Source organism: Dipodomys merriami, unplaced genomic scaffold (genome assembly GCF_024711535.1).
Source record: "Dipodomys merriami isolate MVZ:Mamm:240054 unplaced genomic scaffold, mDipMer1.0.p SCAF_33, whole genome shotgun sequence".
NCBI lineage: Eukaryota > Metazoa > Chordata > Mammalia > Rodentia > Heteromyidae > Dipodomys > Dipodomys merriami.
In genome coordinates this window covers 3,508,331-3,523,729 of record NW_027204826.1, presented here as the reverse complement: position 1 = coordinate 3,523,729, position 15,399 = coordinate 3,508,331, and positions in this window count along the sequence as shown.

The following is a 15,399-nucleotide window of genomic DNA, read 5'->3' as shown; positions in this document are numbered from 1 at the left end:
CATGGTGCGCGGAAGCCCTGGGAGGGCGGGGCCCAGGGAAGCTGCGCAGCTGCGGGACCGCGGCGCCGCCTTCTGCTTTACTCTGGACCGGGCACGAGGACAGTCCGGGAGGACGCGGCCGGCCAGGACTCGGGCGGTCTTCCGCCAGGTCCGGGGCGGGGACCTTTGTGTCCCGTGGTTGCATTCCCCTCTCCAGGGTGCCCCAAGGCTGCACCCCTCCTGCCAGGGCCTCCGCCCCCCCCCTCTGGTCTCCGTCCCCTCCAGGCCCGCCCTCCCCGGGCCCGCCCCGCCCTCCCCGGGCCCGCCCCGCCGCCCCTCCCGTGCCGGGCGCCGCGGACATTCAACGTCCGGCCACGCGGTGGCGCCAGAGCCCGCGCCTTCGCGCTCGCCGCTCGGCTGGCGGCTGCGGCTTGCTGGGGGGCTCCGAACCCGGGGCGCAGTCTGAGCCCCAACGCGAGGGCCCCGGAAAGGACACAGGACGGAAGCGCCGCCCGAGTTACACTCATCTGTCCGATCAGGGCTGAACTCGCAGTCGGGGCTGAATGGCAGCACGATCCTTGTGTGCTCAAGGCCCTGTTTGCCAGATGGGGGGCTCGGGACCCCTGGGTGGGCCCCAGCCCGAGGCCCTGGGAGGAGGTGGGGGGCTCGGGACCCCTGGGTGGACTCCCGCGTGGGCCCGGCCCGCAGCCGCATCTCCCGCTGGTGGGGCACAGAAGCAGAGGGCCGGGGATCAACCCCGCACCTGCTGGTCCCCGAGGGCCGCAGGGCCGTGGCGCGGGGGTCTCGGGCGGGGTGGGCGGGGCTGGAGGGGCGGGGCCCGGGCTCGGAGGCTTCCTCATTGGACGTGAGGGTTACTAGGGTTCTCTGATTGGCTGGCTCCTGGGGGCGGGGCTGAGAGTCCAGAGGTTGCAGAGAATGAATGAAAAGACAGAGATCCCGGGCAGGTGTGGCGGAGACCCGGGCGGGAGACCCTGAGACCCTGAGACGGGGCACCCCGAGGCCAGACACCCCGAGGCCGGGGACCCTGAGGCCGGAGTCGAGCTTCAGAGTTTATCTGGCACTTTAAGCGAACATCAAACCAGGCGTCAGTGGCTCACCCCTGTCATCCTAGCTACTCAAGACTGTGAGAGTTGTTTGTTTGTCTTGTTTTTGGTCAGTTGTGGAGCTTGAACTCCGGGCCTGGGTGCTGTTCCTGAGCCACTTCCCGTTTTCTGGTGGTTCATTGGAGATCAGAGTCTCACAGACTTTCCTACCAGGCCTGGCTTCGAACTGTGATCTTCAGATCTCAGCCTCCTGAGTAGCTGGGACGACAGGTGTGAGCCACCGGCGCCCGCTCCGCGAGACTCTTATCTCCAGTGAACCACCAAAAAGCTAGAAGTGGAGCTGTGGTTCAAGTGGTAGAGTGCCAACCTTGAGCAAAAGAAGTTCAGGGACAGTATCCAGGTCCTGATCAGTTCGAACCCTAGGACTGGAGTGCGCACGCACACGCGCACACACACACACCACAAATACATTGTTACAGCAACAAAGAGACGTCTAAAGCATGCAGGTAGCAACACAAACAAGATATTGGCATAATCATTATCATCATCATCGAGTTTTCACATCAAATTATAGGACAAGAGGGGAAAGAGACAGACAGAAACAATGTCAAGAAGAAAATTTGCCTCCTCCTTACCTGTCCCTATGGTGGAACGTGCTTCAAACAAACCAAGGAATAAAACCAGGTGTGGTGATTTATACCTTATAACCCCAGCTCTCGGGAGGCTGAGGCAGGAAGATCCCAAGTTGGAGGCCAGCCTGGGCTACACAGGGAGACCCTGTCTTCAAAACAACAAGAACAAGAAGACATCCACAGATGAGTTCTGTTTAGACAGAAAGAGAAGAATCTAGTTGTCTGAGCCTATATTAGAACCCACCCCAAGCTTTCCTTAAATACCAACTTTCATTGAAACCTGAGGAACAAATGACTTCACCCTATCTTTTCAGGACATGACCACTGGGATCCACTAGAGGGCAGTAGAAACCTGAGCCAGAACGTGCTGGGAATAGCTCATGGGTGCTGATTTCTCTAGATCCTTCTAAGTGATTTTATTTTTTAAAAAATTAACATCCTAATTCCCTAGCGGGTTGAGATCAGAGGATCATGGTTTGAAGCCAGTGTAAGCAGGAAAGTTGGAGGCACTTGTAACCAGCAAAAAAAAAAAAGAGCCAGAAGTGGAGCTATGGCTCAAGTGATAAGAGCACCAGCCTTGAGTGGAAAATCTTAGCGACAGGGCTGGGAAGGTGGCTCAGTGGTAGAGTGCTTGCCTTGCCTGCATGAAGCCCTGGGTTCGATTCCTCAGCACCACAGAAACAGAAAAAGCCAGAAGTGGTGCTGTGGCTCAAGTGGTAGAGTGCCAGACTTGAGCAAAAGAATTTCAGGGAGCCGGGCGCTGGTGGCTCACGCCTGTAATCCTAGCTACTCAGGAGGCTGAGATCTGAGGATTGAGGTTCAAAGCCAGCCCAGGCAGGAAAGTCTGTGAGACTCCTATCTCCATTAAACCACTCAGAAAACTGAAAGTGGTGCTGTGGCTCAAGTGGAAGAGCTGAAGAGCCAAGGGACAGCACCCAGGCCCAGAGTTCAAGCCCCACAACCGACAAAATAAAATAAAAACAAAAAAGCAGCTCAGGGACAGTGCCCAGCCTCTGAGTTCAAGTCCCAGGACTACCCCCCAAAAAATAAAATAAAAAATAAAACCTCAAGGACAACACCCAGGCCTTGAGTTCAAGCTGTAGCAGGATGTAGTGGAATTTGTTCAGAGAAACCTCTTGGAGAGAGTTCAGGCCTGAGCCCCCTTCCTGCTTTTGTTTTGTTTTTGTTTGTTCCTGTACAAGGGCTTGAACTTAGGGCCTGGCCCATGTCCCTTAGTGTTTTTCCCCTCAAGGCTGGTACTCTACCCCTTGAGCCACAGCTCCACTTTTAGCTTTTTTGCTGATTCATTGAAAACCAAAGTCTCAAAGACTTTCCTGCCCTGGATGCTGTTTCTTGTTTGCTCAGGGCTGGTGCTCTACCTCTTGAATCACAGCTCTACTTCCAGCTTTTTGCTAACCCTTGAAGAGAGGAGTCTCAAGGACTTTCCTGCCCCAGGGCTGGCTTTGAACTGGGATCCTCAGATCTCAGCCTCCTGAGGAGCTGGGACGACAGGCGTGAGCCACTGGTGCCCAGCCCCCTGGAATGAGGATTCCATCTCATTTGATAAACCTTTCCTGAGCTTGCTGCAAGGCTCAGGCACAGGGGACCTGCTGCTGGAGGGCCTTGAACCAGGTGGGTCCTGGAATACGGTAAGAGGGTGAGCGGCTGGGGTCCTTCCCTGCAGGGTGGGCTGCGCATGCACTGAGGGCCCAGGGCGGCCTCCCGCTGGGCCCTGCTTCTCAATCTTGGCCCCGTAATGCTTGTGGGGGCCTGTCCCCCACCTTTACCCTCCAGGGGCCTCTCTGAAGCTGGCCCAGCCCTGCGGCCTTTCCACACACCCCTCCTACTGTGTCCGAGCAGGGACGGCTGCAGGAAGGAAGGTGGCACACTGCCCAGACCGTTTGGGAGAGGAAGACGTAGGGTTCCAGTGGGCCCCCACTTTTCTCCAGCAGCCTAGCCAAGGCCGCCCACACCTGCCTGGCTCTCTGGGGGCCCCCCGGGGCCAAAGACCACACAGGGTGGGTTCCTGCTTTAGGCCTTACCTGGGTCATCAGGAGAACCCCAGATGAGGACAGGTTAGCAGAGAGGGGGAGAGAGGGAAAGGGAGGGAGGAGGAGGGAGAGGGGGGCTGGGAAGGTGGCTCAGTGGTAGAGCGTTTGCCTAGCATGCATGAAGCCCTGGGTTCGATTCCTCAGTACCACATACACAGAAAAAGCCAGAAGTGGTGCTGTGGCTCAAGTGGTAGAGCGCTAGCCTTGAGCTGAAGAGCTGAGGGACAGCGCCCAGGCCCAGAGTTCAGGCCCCACGACCGGACCAAAAAAAAAAAAAAAAAACCTACAGAAGCTAAAAAAAGAACGTTCCTGTGGTTCTCGGGTGAGGGAGGGCCTGGGATTGGATATTTCTGCCATGTGGGATAGGTGCTCTGATGTCACGTCACCCAACACCTTACTGTTTTACCGTCCTCCCGCTTCTCCCCACCACCAGACACAAACAACCTGCCAGAGAGATGCAAATCAGAAGGAGTTCCCAGTGTGTATTTAAACAAACGCTTTTAATTACAAGTGGATGCAATTTAGCTTATTAACAATGGCTGTGTTGAACAACCAGCTGGCAACACTGAAAAGTCGAGCCCAGGCACTGGTGGCTCCCGCCCGCCATCCCAGCAACTCAGGAGGCTGAGATCTGAGGATCACTGTGGAAAGCCAGCCCCCCACCGCCCCCCAGGCCAGAAAAGCCATAAGACTCCTCTCTTCATGGGTTAGCAAAAAGCTAGAAGAGCTGTGATTCAAGAGGTGGAGCAGCAGCCCTGAGCAAACAAGAAACAGCATCCAGGCCCTGAGTTCAAGATCCAGAACTGGCACATGCGCACACGTGCACAAGACACACACACACACACACACACACACACACACACACACACACACACGTCAGAGAGGCCTCCTTGTGGCGCTCATGTTTCTCCTGGGCGTTTGGCTCACCACAGACTTTCTGCCACAAAGCCTCCCCTCCCCCCAGCCTGTTCTCCCGGGTGAACCCCAAAACTCTGGTGTGTGACTGTAATTACCATCATTTCTATAACACGTTGCTGCTCCTCCTAATTACCAGTGTTATGCCAATTACACCAGTAAGGGAAGCAGCTCCTGATCCAGCCTGCCAACCCCAGCTCCCTGCCCCACCCTCCACCCCCGCCCCGGCCAACGGGGGGGGGGGGGGGGGGGCCTCCATCTTCTTTCTGTTCCCTTTGGAAATCCTGGGTTCAAGATCTGCCTTGGATGGGCGTGGGCTGAGGAGGAAGCCAGTGAAGCCCCTACCCTAGAACTGGGCTTGAGGCCTGGGGAGCGAGTTGGGGCCCTGGTCCACGCAGGCAGCCGGTGGTCTCAGAGCGCTGGGGTGCCCCGGGCCCCCCCTCCCCAGTCACTGTAGGAGACAGAACCATCCCAGCAGGGGTGCTGGCTTAGCATGAGCACTGTCACTGTAAGCGCAAGCCGCCATCTTAGGAGATGTCATTGAGTTAAGCTGCATCCTGTTGTGACCATTATTGGAAAGCCAGGCACCAGTGGCTCCCGCCTGTCACCCCAGCTCCTCAGGAGGCTGAGATCTGAGGATCCCAATTCGAAGCTAGCTCGGGCAGGAAAGTCCTTGAGACTCTTACCTCCAGTGAATCACCCAAAGGCTGGAAGTGGAGCTGTGGCTCAAGTGGTAGAGCGCTAACTTTGAGCAAAAAGCTCAGGGACAGTGCCCAGGCCCTGAGACCAAGCCCCAGGACTGGCTCTACTACTAATAATAATAATACAGCAGTTGTTTTCTGGGTCTTCCTGGAAAAGCTTTAGAAAGAATAATAAGTAGCAGCTCTCAACACTCCTTCCACACAAAAGCCGGGCTCTGGTGGCTCACGCCTATAATCCTACCTAGTTATTCAGGAGGCTGAGATCTGAGGATCTCAGTTTGAAGCCAGCCCGGGCAGAAAAAAACAAGTCCCTGTGAGACTTTTTATCTCCAATTAACTACTCAAAACACCAGAAGTAGAGCTGGAGCGCAAAGTGGTAGAGCTTTAGCCTTGAGCAAAAGAGCTCAGAGGTGGCATCCAGGCCCTGAGTTCAAGTCCCACAACTGACAAAAAAAAACCAAAACCTCCCACACTCCACTAAGACCTAGAACTTTCCCCTGATGTGAGGGAAGTCCTTTTAGCATCAAGTCTGAGGTTTCTGGTCCCCATGGTGGCAGGGGACCCCCAGCGGCTGAGAACTGACCCCTCCCAGGGTGCACTGGGGCACCTAACTCCCACCGACACTGCTGCCAACCAGGCAGAGCCAGGAGAGAGGTCTTCTGACACCCCAAGCCTCCTCCGCCCCACAGCCAGACCTCGGCAAGGGAGACCTGGGCAGCCTCCCCTGGCTTCCGGGGGAGAGAGCGGGCCTGGCCCCGTGAGTGCACTTGTATGTGGGGGAGACTGAGAAGAGGGGGGGTCCCAGGGCCCTTACTCTTCAGGGCCTGGGGGCTCTCCCCTCACGATTTCATTCAAAGCTGGTCCTCTACCACTTGAGCCACGGCTCTACTTCCTGCTTTTTGCTGCTTCATTGGAGATAAGAGCCTCATAGACTTTTCCGCCTGGGCTGGTTTGGCACAGCCATTCTCAGATCTCAGCCTCCTGAGTCGCTGGGATGACAGGCGTGAGCCACCAGCCCTGGCCATTTATTTCATGATAGCAAGGCCTGGGTGCTGGCGTGATTGGTCCCATTGCAGGTGTAGGGAGGGGCTGTGAGGCAGGAGGGCGGAGGCAGGAATGGCCGGCACCAGGCAGGCCGGGCAGGCTCCATATTTCATCTCTGGGAGGAACTTTGAGTCAGCCGGCTGATCATCAGACAGATGGAAAAATTGAGGTCAGAGAAGAAACAAATAAACAAACAACGAGCCTAGCTGGCCACCTGCGGCTCACACCTGTCATCCCGGCCACTCAGGAGGCTTGAGATCTGAGGATCGCGGGTTCGAGGCCAGCCGGGGCAGGAAAAGTCCTTGAGACTCTGATGTCCAGTTAATCACCAAAAAGCCAGAAGTGGAACTGTGGCTCAAGTGGTAAAAGGCGAATGATAAATCCTCAGGGAAGGGGCCCAGGCCCTGAGTTCAAGTCCCAGTACAGGCACAAGAACAACAAAAAATTCCCAAAGCCACTCAGCCAGTGGGAGGATCGGGCAGGGGAGCTGTCAGGCCCTGGAGAAAACCAAGGAACCAGGTTTTCTGTCCCCAGCAGAAACCATGAAAAGGTTTTGCTCCCCCATTCTCTTGAGTGGCCAGCAGGGGGCGCTGCTGCCCAGAAATGGACGTCAGTTCCCAGGCTCTCCTAAAGGAGGAATTCAATGAGATCTCAAGATGATTTTGATTGATTGAGTGAGTGATGGATTGATTTCAGGGCCTGGGGCTTGAACTCAGGGCCTGGGCGCTGTCCCTGAGCTTCTTTGTGCTCCAAGCTAGCGCTCCACCACTTGGAGCCACAGCGCCACTTCCTGCTTTTTCGGTGATTAATTAGAGAGAAGAATCTCCCAGACTTTCCTGCTCCCCGGCTGGCTTCGAACTAGGATCTCAGCCTCCTGAGTAGCTGGGATGGCAGGTGTGAGCCACCGGTGCCAGGCTTCTCTAGGGGTTTTAAGACGGTCCCCTTACCTAAACCAGATTCTGGAGAGCCAGCCCTTGGACCGCAGCCATGCAGGATCAAAGCAGATGAGGACATTGAAAACCCCAGGCCCTGAAGACTCCCGCCCCACAGCCCACCTTCCCCCCGAGATTCAAGGAGCTCAGAGGCTGAGGGTGGCGTATGGCGGTGATGTGTATACTGGCGTGTATACCCGAGTGGAGGAAGGGCTGGTTGGCCACCTGTGGCTTCACTATCAAACACAAGGAACTCAGCCAGAGGCCTGTGGCTCACGCCTGTAATCCCAGCCACTCAGGAGGCTGAGACCTGAGCATTGCGGTTGCAAGCCAGGCCTGGGCAGGAAAGTCCGTGAAACTCTTATCTCCAAGGAACCAACAAAACAAAACTAGACGCCGAGCTTCTGAGCAATAATGCTCAGCAATAGCTCCTGGGCCCTGAGTTCCAGTTCTATGGCCCAGGGAGCAGATGGAGAGCCCGGGGCCGGGAAATCACAGCAGAATCCCTGGGGACAACAGGGACAAGGAAATGGAGCTGGCCCCGTGTGGCAGGGGGGCAGACAGCGTCCTGACAGAACCTCGGGTCACTCCCATGACTCAAAGAAGGGGGCATTTCCTTCCCAGAACCAGCAGAAACCAGACGCACACGGGGAGGGGGGGGGGAGGCCGGTCAGGTGATTCACAGGATGGGCCTCACCCCTGCTGCCAGCTCACCCTGACCACGGAATCTCCCCGCCCCACCCCTCACCCACCAGCACCCAGGTTGAACTGCCACAGGTAGGTCCTGGACCACCAGAAACTCCCACCCCTTCGGGATCGGGCGCCATCTTGTCAGTTCCGGGACACTGCATGCCAACCCCTCTGCCGGCAGCCCCTGCGGTCACCTGACTCACCACAGGACCTTTGCACCTATGCTCTTCCCCTTCCCACCTGGGATTTCCCTGCCACTCCCCTACTTTGCCCAGTTGGTCTTTATTGACACATCGCCCCTCTGAAACCTCACATGCTTAGAGAAGGCAGCGAAGGGGACTCCTGTCTCATCTGTCCCAGGCCACAGAGGGCCAGGCACACAGTAGGTGTTCAATAAATATCACCGGATGAGCCCGTGCCCCAGAGTGGGCCTTCTCCTCCTGCCCAGTCTAGGCCCATCCTACACCCCCCCTCTGCCCTCAGACCCCTGCCCCCTGCAGCCCTCAGAGCCTGCTAATTAATGGCAGGCTGGGCTTTGTGGGGGCAGTGTGTGTGTGGGGGGGGACAGGCCACCACCCAAGATCAAGACGAGATCAAACGATGATGCTTAGTGACATCAGCCCCTCCGACTTGGTGACTCGGAGCCCTGTCAACTTCCTAGAGAAACCAGACACCCAGAGAGGCCTGGCACCCAGCCCAAGGTCACACAGCGTGGCTTGCCACCACCGGCCTGTGCCCACGATCCCGCTTCCCACGATCCCGCTTAGGGTTCTCCCCGTTTTGCTCTCATAAATGGGGCTATTTTTAGGGAACCCATTAGCAAGTCAAATATGACTTCTGCTAATAATAACCGCACCTTTCTGCTTCTCAGCCGTGTGGCGACATCACCTCGTTTGCTCCAGCAGCATGGCCGTGGGTGGGGCTGCCGGGCAGGTGGGGAGAGGGATCTCAGGCAGAGGGGGCGGAGCCTCAGACACAGAGCCCACCCTTCCTGCTTCCTAAATCCCAAGGCCTCCCACAGCCTCCAGGCCTGGGACCCCCTATTTCTCCCCCCACCCCAACCCTTCTCAGGTCAGGGAAGACCAGCTGTGCGGACTGAGGCCCAGTCCTGAGGTTCCTCCATCAAAATACAAAGTATCTGTGGCTCCCGGTCAGTGGCTCCTGCCCATCATCCCAGCTACTCTGGAAGCTGAGATCTAAGGATCTTGGTTCAAAGCCAATCCTGGACAGGAAAGTTTGTGAGACTCTAACTCCAATAACTAGCAAAAAGCCCGAAGTGGAGCTATGGCTTAAGCACCAGCCTTGAGTGAAAATGCTAAGGGACAGTGCCCAGGCCCTGAGTTCAAGCCCCAGGACTGGCACACACACACACACACACACACACACACACACACACACACACACACACACACACGCACACAGACACACACACCCTAAATCCAGAAAAGCTTCATCCTGTGAGAGGGGCTGGGTCAGGATCAGCCCCTCCTCTGTCAGCCCCTTCCCTGCTGGGTCCCCATCCCCCTGGACATCTGGGGTCCCAGCTGGCGCCAGCCGGACGCAGGTGTGAGGTCAGATCTTCCACTGCTTCCTGACCTCTTCCCAGAGGAGGGGCAACATCCTCCGGCCGCTCCCGGGGGACAGACAGGGCACAGGATGTGACTGAGGCCCACGTCTCTGGTGGGGACTGAGGTTGGGCCGAGGTGGGCACGGCAGCCCCGGGGGTAAAATCAAGAGGAACCCTGGAGTTGGTGGCAGTGGCTCACGCCTGTCATCCCAGCCACTCAGGAGGCTGAGAGCTGAGGATCGTGGTTTGAGGCCAGCCCAGGCAGAAAAGTCTGTGAGACTTTCTACTAAACTACCAAAAAGAAGCTGGAAATGGAACTGTGGCTCAAAGGGTAGAGAGCCAGCCTTGAGCAGAAAAGCTCCAGGCCCTGAGTTCAAGACCCAGGACTGGCATAAAAGATTTAAAAAAGCAAGCAGGAGCTGGGCACTTGGTGGCTTACCTCCTAGCTACTCAGGAGGCTGAGATCTGGGGATCGAGGTTCAAAGCCAGACAGCCTGGGCAGGAAAGACCATGAGACTCTTATCTCCAATGAACTACCAGAAAACCGGAAGTGGCGCTGTGGCTCAAGTGGTAGAGCGCTCGCCTTGAGCTGAAGAGCTGAGGGACAGCGCCCAGGCCCAGAGTTCAAGGCCCTCCCCCCCTCAAAAAAAAGCAAGTGGAGCCCAGGCAGCGGCTGGCATGCGGTCTGTCCCCTGCGTGTTCCTGACCAGATTCGGGGGGCAGAGCCGTCACCACCCCGCGGTGCCAGGGGCCTCCCTACGCCTGGCATCAGGGGTCGACTCTCTGCCCACTCCCCCCCCGCCCAGTGCCCACCGGGTGGGCAGCAGGAGGTATGCACGGGGCTGGTCGCCAAGGCAGAGGGCGAGAGGCCTGAGAAGCCCCCGGGGACGCAGGGCGGCAGGTGCGGGGGCTGGTGCCCGCCTGTCACAAGCCATCAGGAAGCGGTGCCAGGCTGGGGAGGCCCAGAGCCCCGGGCAGCAGCCGCCTGGCAGCTGAGTGAGCAGGAAACACGGGCTCAGGTTGAGGTACTGCCCCACTTTCGGGTGCATGTGGTCAGGGAGTGGGGGGGGTCAGTGTCTGCTGCCCACAGACCCAAGCCAGGGTTGAGGGCCGGGCCCTAAGCGGATCCACACAGGCCTGTCCAGAATACCTCATCTCTAGGAGGGCAGGAGTCACGCTGGGCAGGAAGACAGGGCCAATGCTGGAGAGAGCCCTGGGGGCTCCGGGGACCCCCAAAAAACAGAGGCCTGAAGCTGGGCACCCGTGGTCACACCTCCTAGCTACTCAGGAGGCTGCGATCTGAGGATTGAGGTTCAAAGCCAGCCCAGGCAGGAAAGTCCATGAGGCTCTTATTGTCCATAAACCACCAGAAAACCGGAAGTGGTGCTGTGGCTCAAGTGGTAGAACGCTCGTCTTGAGCAGAAGAGCTGAGGGACAGCGCCCAGGCCCAGAGTTCAAGCCCCACAACTGACAAAAAAAAGGTTCTTCCTCCAAAACAGCCCTCTCCTGTGTCTCCTTAGGCCTCCAAGAAACCCTTGTCACCAAGATCCTTGGTTTCCTGGCCTCTCTTCTGCCCCGGGCTGTGTCGCCCCTGGCTCCAGGCTTTGGTGTCTGTGGCTCGGTGGCTGGCACTCAGGAGTGTGTGGGTGCTGGAGGGAGCAGAGCTAAGTCCTGCTGTATTCCTGGTACCAACATCCCGGGCCAGTACTTACCTCGCCTCTAACGACCTGGGGCTTGAACTCAGGGCTTCGAGTTCTCCCTTAGCTCTTTCACTCAAGGCGAGCACGGTACTACTTGAGCCACAGCTGTATTGCCAGTTTTTTGCTCGTTCATTGGAGATCAGCGTCTCATGGACTTTTCTGCCCCGGCTGGCTTCAAACCTCGATCCTCCAACCTCAGCCTCCTGAGTAGCCAGGAGGACAGATGTGAGCCACCAGCAGCACCTGGACCAGGACAATTTCCTAGATCATTTGCTTCCTCCTTCCTCCTCTGTTCCAAGTGACTTCCTGGAATAACTTCCATTTTTTAGCCTCAGGAATCGGGACTGGAGAGAACTGGGGATGTGACCACTGCCCGCAGGGCACTGGAGTTTTTGTCCCCAGAAGAAGAGGCTCAGACTGAGCATGAGGAAGCTGGGGGGGGGGGCGGCGCCTGGCCAGCCCCTGGTGACCAGAGTGGTCACCACCACGGCCCAGCCTCTTACCATACCAGCCCTACATCCACCCCGCCCCCCCCCTCCACACACAGCCCCAGGGAGCAAACACACACACACACACACACACACACACACACACACACACACACACACACACACACGGACAGGTCAGTTCTCTGAAATCACCAGAGGGGTTTTGGGTGTGCACAGAGGAAATCCGCTCCACACCTGGCGGAGAGGAGACCCAGGCAGACAGACAGGACAGACAGGACAGATAGACAGGCCCTGAAGGGGGCAGGGACCACAGTGGGGGGCTCTGGCTGGCCAGAGCAGGGGATCGAGAACCATGCTAGTCACACCCAAATGTCCCAGCCTCTCCTCCCAGCCAGCCTTCCTTCCCCATCCTCCAGCCAACGTCTGCCTCCCTCCCCTGTGCTCTGATCACCTCCCCCAGCTCCACACTCCCCCTCGTCCCCTCCCAATCTTCCTCCTTTCCTTTATGGTCAATAGCAGGCCTTGAACACAAGGCCTGAACTCTGGGCCTGGGCGCTGTCCCTCAGCTCTTCAGCTCAAGGCTAGCGCTCTACCACTTGAGCCACAGAGCCACTTCCGGCTTTTTTCTTTTTGCTTATGTGGTGCTGAGGACTCGAACCCAGGGCCTCAGGCATGCAAGGCAAGCGCTCTACCACGGAGCCACCTTCCCAGCCCACTTCTGGCTTTTTGATGGTTACTTGGAAATAAGAGTTTCCTGCCCAGGCTGGCTGTGAACCGCGATCCTCAGCCCTCAATCTCGCTTCTCTTGGTCTTCTTCTCCCTGCAACAGAAACAAATCCTCTCCTTTCCCATCCAGCATTCGCAAAGTCTCGGTCTGCCACCTGCAGAGCAGGGGCCGCCTCCAGGAAGTCCTCCAGGCCCTTCTAGCAAGTTCTCCCACGCAACCGGCCCTTCCTTCCTCTTCCTCACTCCCCTCCCCAGCTCATCCCAGCTCGAGGTAACTAACACCTTCTAAGTTTCCTCCACAAAATCAAGACCAGGACTTCACTGGGAGTCCAGATACCATGGCTCACGCCTGTCATCCCAGCTACTCAGGAGGCTGAGATCTGAGGATCATGGCTCAAAGCCAGCCTGGGCAGGAAAGTCCTTGAGACTCTTATCTCCAATGAACCACCAGAAAACCGGAAGTGGTGCTGTGGCTCAAGTAGTAGAGCGCTAGCCTTGAGCTGAAGAGCTGAGGGACAGCGCCCAGGCCCTGAGTTCAAGCCTCACAGTGGACAAAGCACATGATGACAGCTTGGGAGATGTGAGCAGGCCAGATGGGAAGTCCACCAGTGAGCTCACCTGCAGCCCCTCCCTGATATCTCAGAATAGCCCCCACCACCCCCATCCTCCACCACCCACCCCTCAGCAAGGCAAGCTACAGGAGATAAAGGTCTCCTGGGTATGGCACTGGGGCCAGCCTGGCTACATTCTTTCTGTGGCTCTGCTGTTTTCCTGCTGGGTGACTGTTATGCTCCATCTTAACCTCTCTGTTCTCCACTCCCGAGTTGATGAGTGTTGGGACCCAATCTTAATGTTAGGACCCCGTAAACCTACAGGACTCCACCCGGGTTAAACATCCATCTTGTGTTTACAAGTTTAGGAAAAAAATGTGGATTGCAAGTCTCTGGTAACAGAGCCTAGAGGTCAGTACCAATGCAAAACCCCACCCCACATCCCCCCCTTAACCGCCAAACCTGCGCCCCAAAACTGACCAAAGTGGTAGGCTAGTTTAAACAACTGCGTAAGGAAAAGGTGTCACGTCACCTCATTGGCCACCTGCGTGTGGCCCGACGTAACTGTGCGATTTCGTGCAAGTGTTGCTATTGGCCACCTGCGTGTGCCCAGCCTACACTGCATGGCCTGTTCCCTAAAAAAGTGAGCCTGGGCGGGGTTCGCCTCTGCCCAGGCGGCCGTGACCGGTCAGGCTGTTTCTAGATACTTGGCACGAAGTATAGCTTTGTCTGACTTTCGCTTTGTTTCAGTCTCGTTCCTTTGATCATGGACTCCAATATGGGGGTATCCACCCCAATAGTGAGGTGGGGTGTGTCCCTCCCCCAGAATGTCACAACGGGGCACCAGGTTATAAATCTGCTTCCTTGTTTGCAGCTGGCGTAGAACTCACTCCCAGACAATCTTGTGCTGAGAAAAGGATTCCCAAAGATCACCATGAGAGCCTGGACTTACAGCCGTCACCGACGCAGCGGGTCAGAGTTGAGAGGCCAAGCCCTTCAGTGAACAGGGTTTTTATAGGGTATAGAGTTGAGGTAAGGGGGTTCCTAGCTTGGCAGCTACATGATTGGGTGACATGTAGTGAGTGAATCTTGTAACAATCGTATTGGCCAGTGTGCACAGGCTAGTCAGTAAGCAGCAAACTATGTTAACTATGCTATCTGGAGAAACATCTGGAGCTTTATGTACCTTCCTGTCTTCCGCTGATAGCTATTGCTAGGGGAGTTACGGGCAGAACGCTATTGGGACATTTTGCAGTTTTTCCAGGAACCTGAGTTCTTACTTTCGGTAAAAGTCTTCACAATGGACACTCTGGGTACAGGCCTTCACAATGGAGTCTAGGTCCAGAATGGCTATACTTTGACTAAGACCTCTCAACAAAAGCAATTGAGAAGCTGGGTGCTGGTGGTTCACCCTGGTCATCCTAGCTACGCAGGAGGCTGAGATCTGAGGATCATGGTTCAAAGCCAGCCCAGGCAGGAAAGTCCATGAGACTCTTATCTCCAGTGAACCACCAGAAGTGGCGCTGTGGCTCAAGTGGTAACAGCGCTAGCCTTGAGCCAAAAATAAAAAGCCAAGTAAGAGACCAAGGCCCTGAGTTGAAGCCCCAGCACCAACACACACACACACACACACACACACACACACACACACACACACACACACACACACACGCAGAAGAGAATCTGATTTTGTCCATCCCAGCCTGACTCGCACTCACTTTGCTTTTTTTCTTCACAAAAATCCCAGTGCTGTTTCGCACATTCATACCTAGACAGCACCCCATCCTTCTTCACGGCAGCGTGGTATTCCCTCACAGGGACACCCCCCACAGGGACATCCCTTAGTTCCTGCCAATCCTGCGTGGCCCAGTACGGAGGGGGTTGCCCATCTCCCACCAGCAGGGCGGGGCTGCCATCCAGTACCACACCCCTGCGCCTTGCGGGGCAGCTTGTGGGAGACCCACTCCCAGAAGTGGGGATGTGGGCCCCCAAAGAAACTGGCAAGTTGGGATGAGATGCTCTCCTCACCCAACAGGGCCACCATTTAGGCCAGGACCCCATGGACTCAGAGCTCATGGCCTCCTTCAGAACTGGAGGTTGGTCTTCCGGGCGCCAGTGGCTCACACCTGTCATCCCAGCTACTCAGGAGGCTGAGATCTGGGGCTCACGGACTTTCCTACCCGGGCTGGCTTTGAACCACGATCCTCAGATCTCAGCCTCCTGAGTAGCTAGGATGACAGGCGTGAGCCACCGGCGCCCGGCCTCCGGTCTTGTTTTGCCGTGGGTAGTTTTTGAGCTGGGGTCTTGATTCCCTCCTTGATCCTTCTTGAGAAATGTTCTGCCTGGCTTGGCCTCTAACTGTGATCCTTCCATTCTTAGCCTCCCAAGAAACATAGAT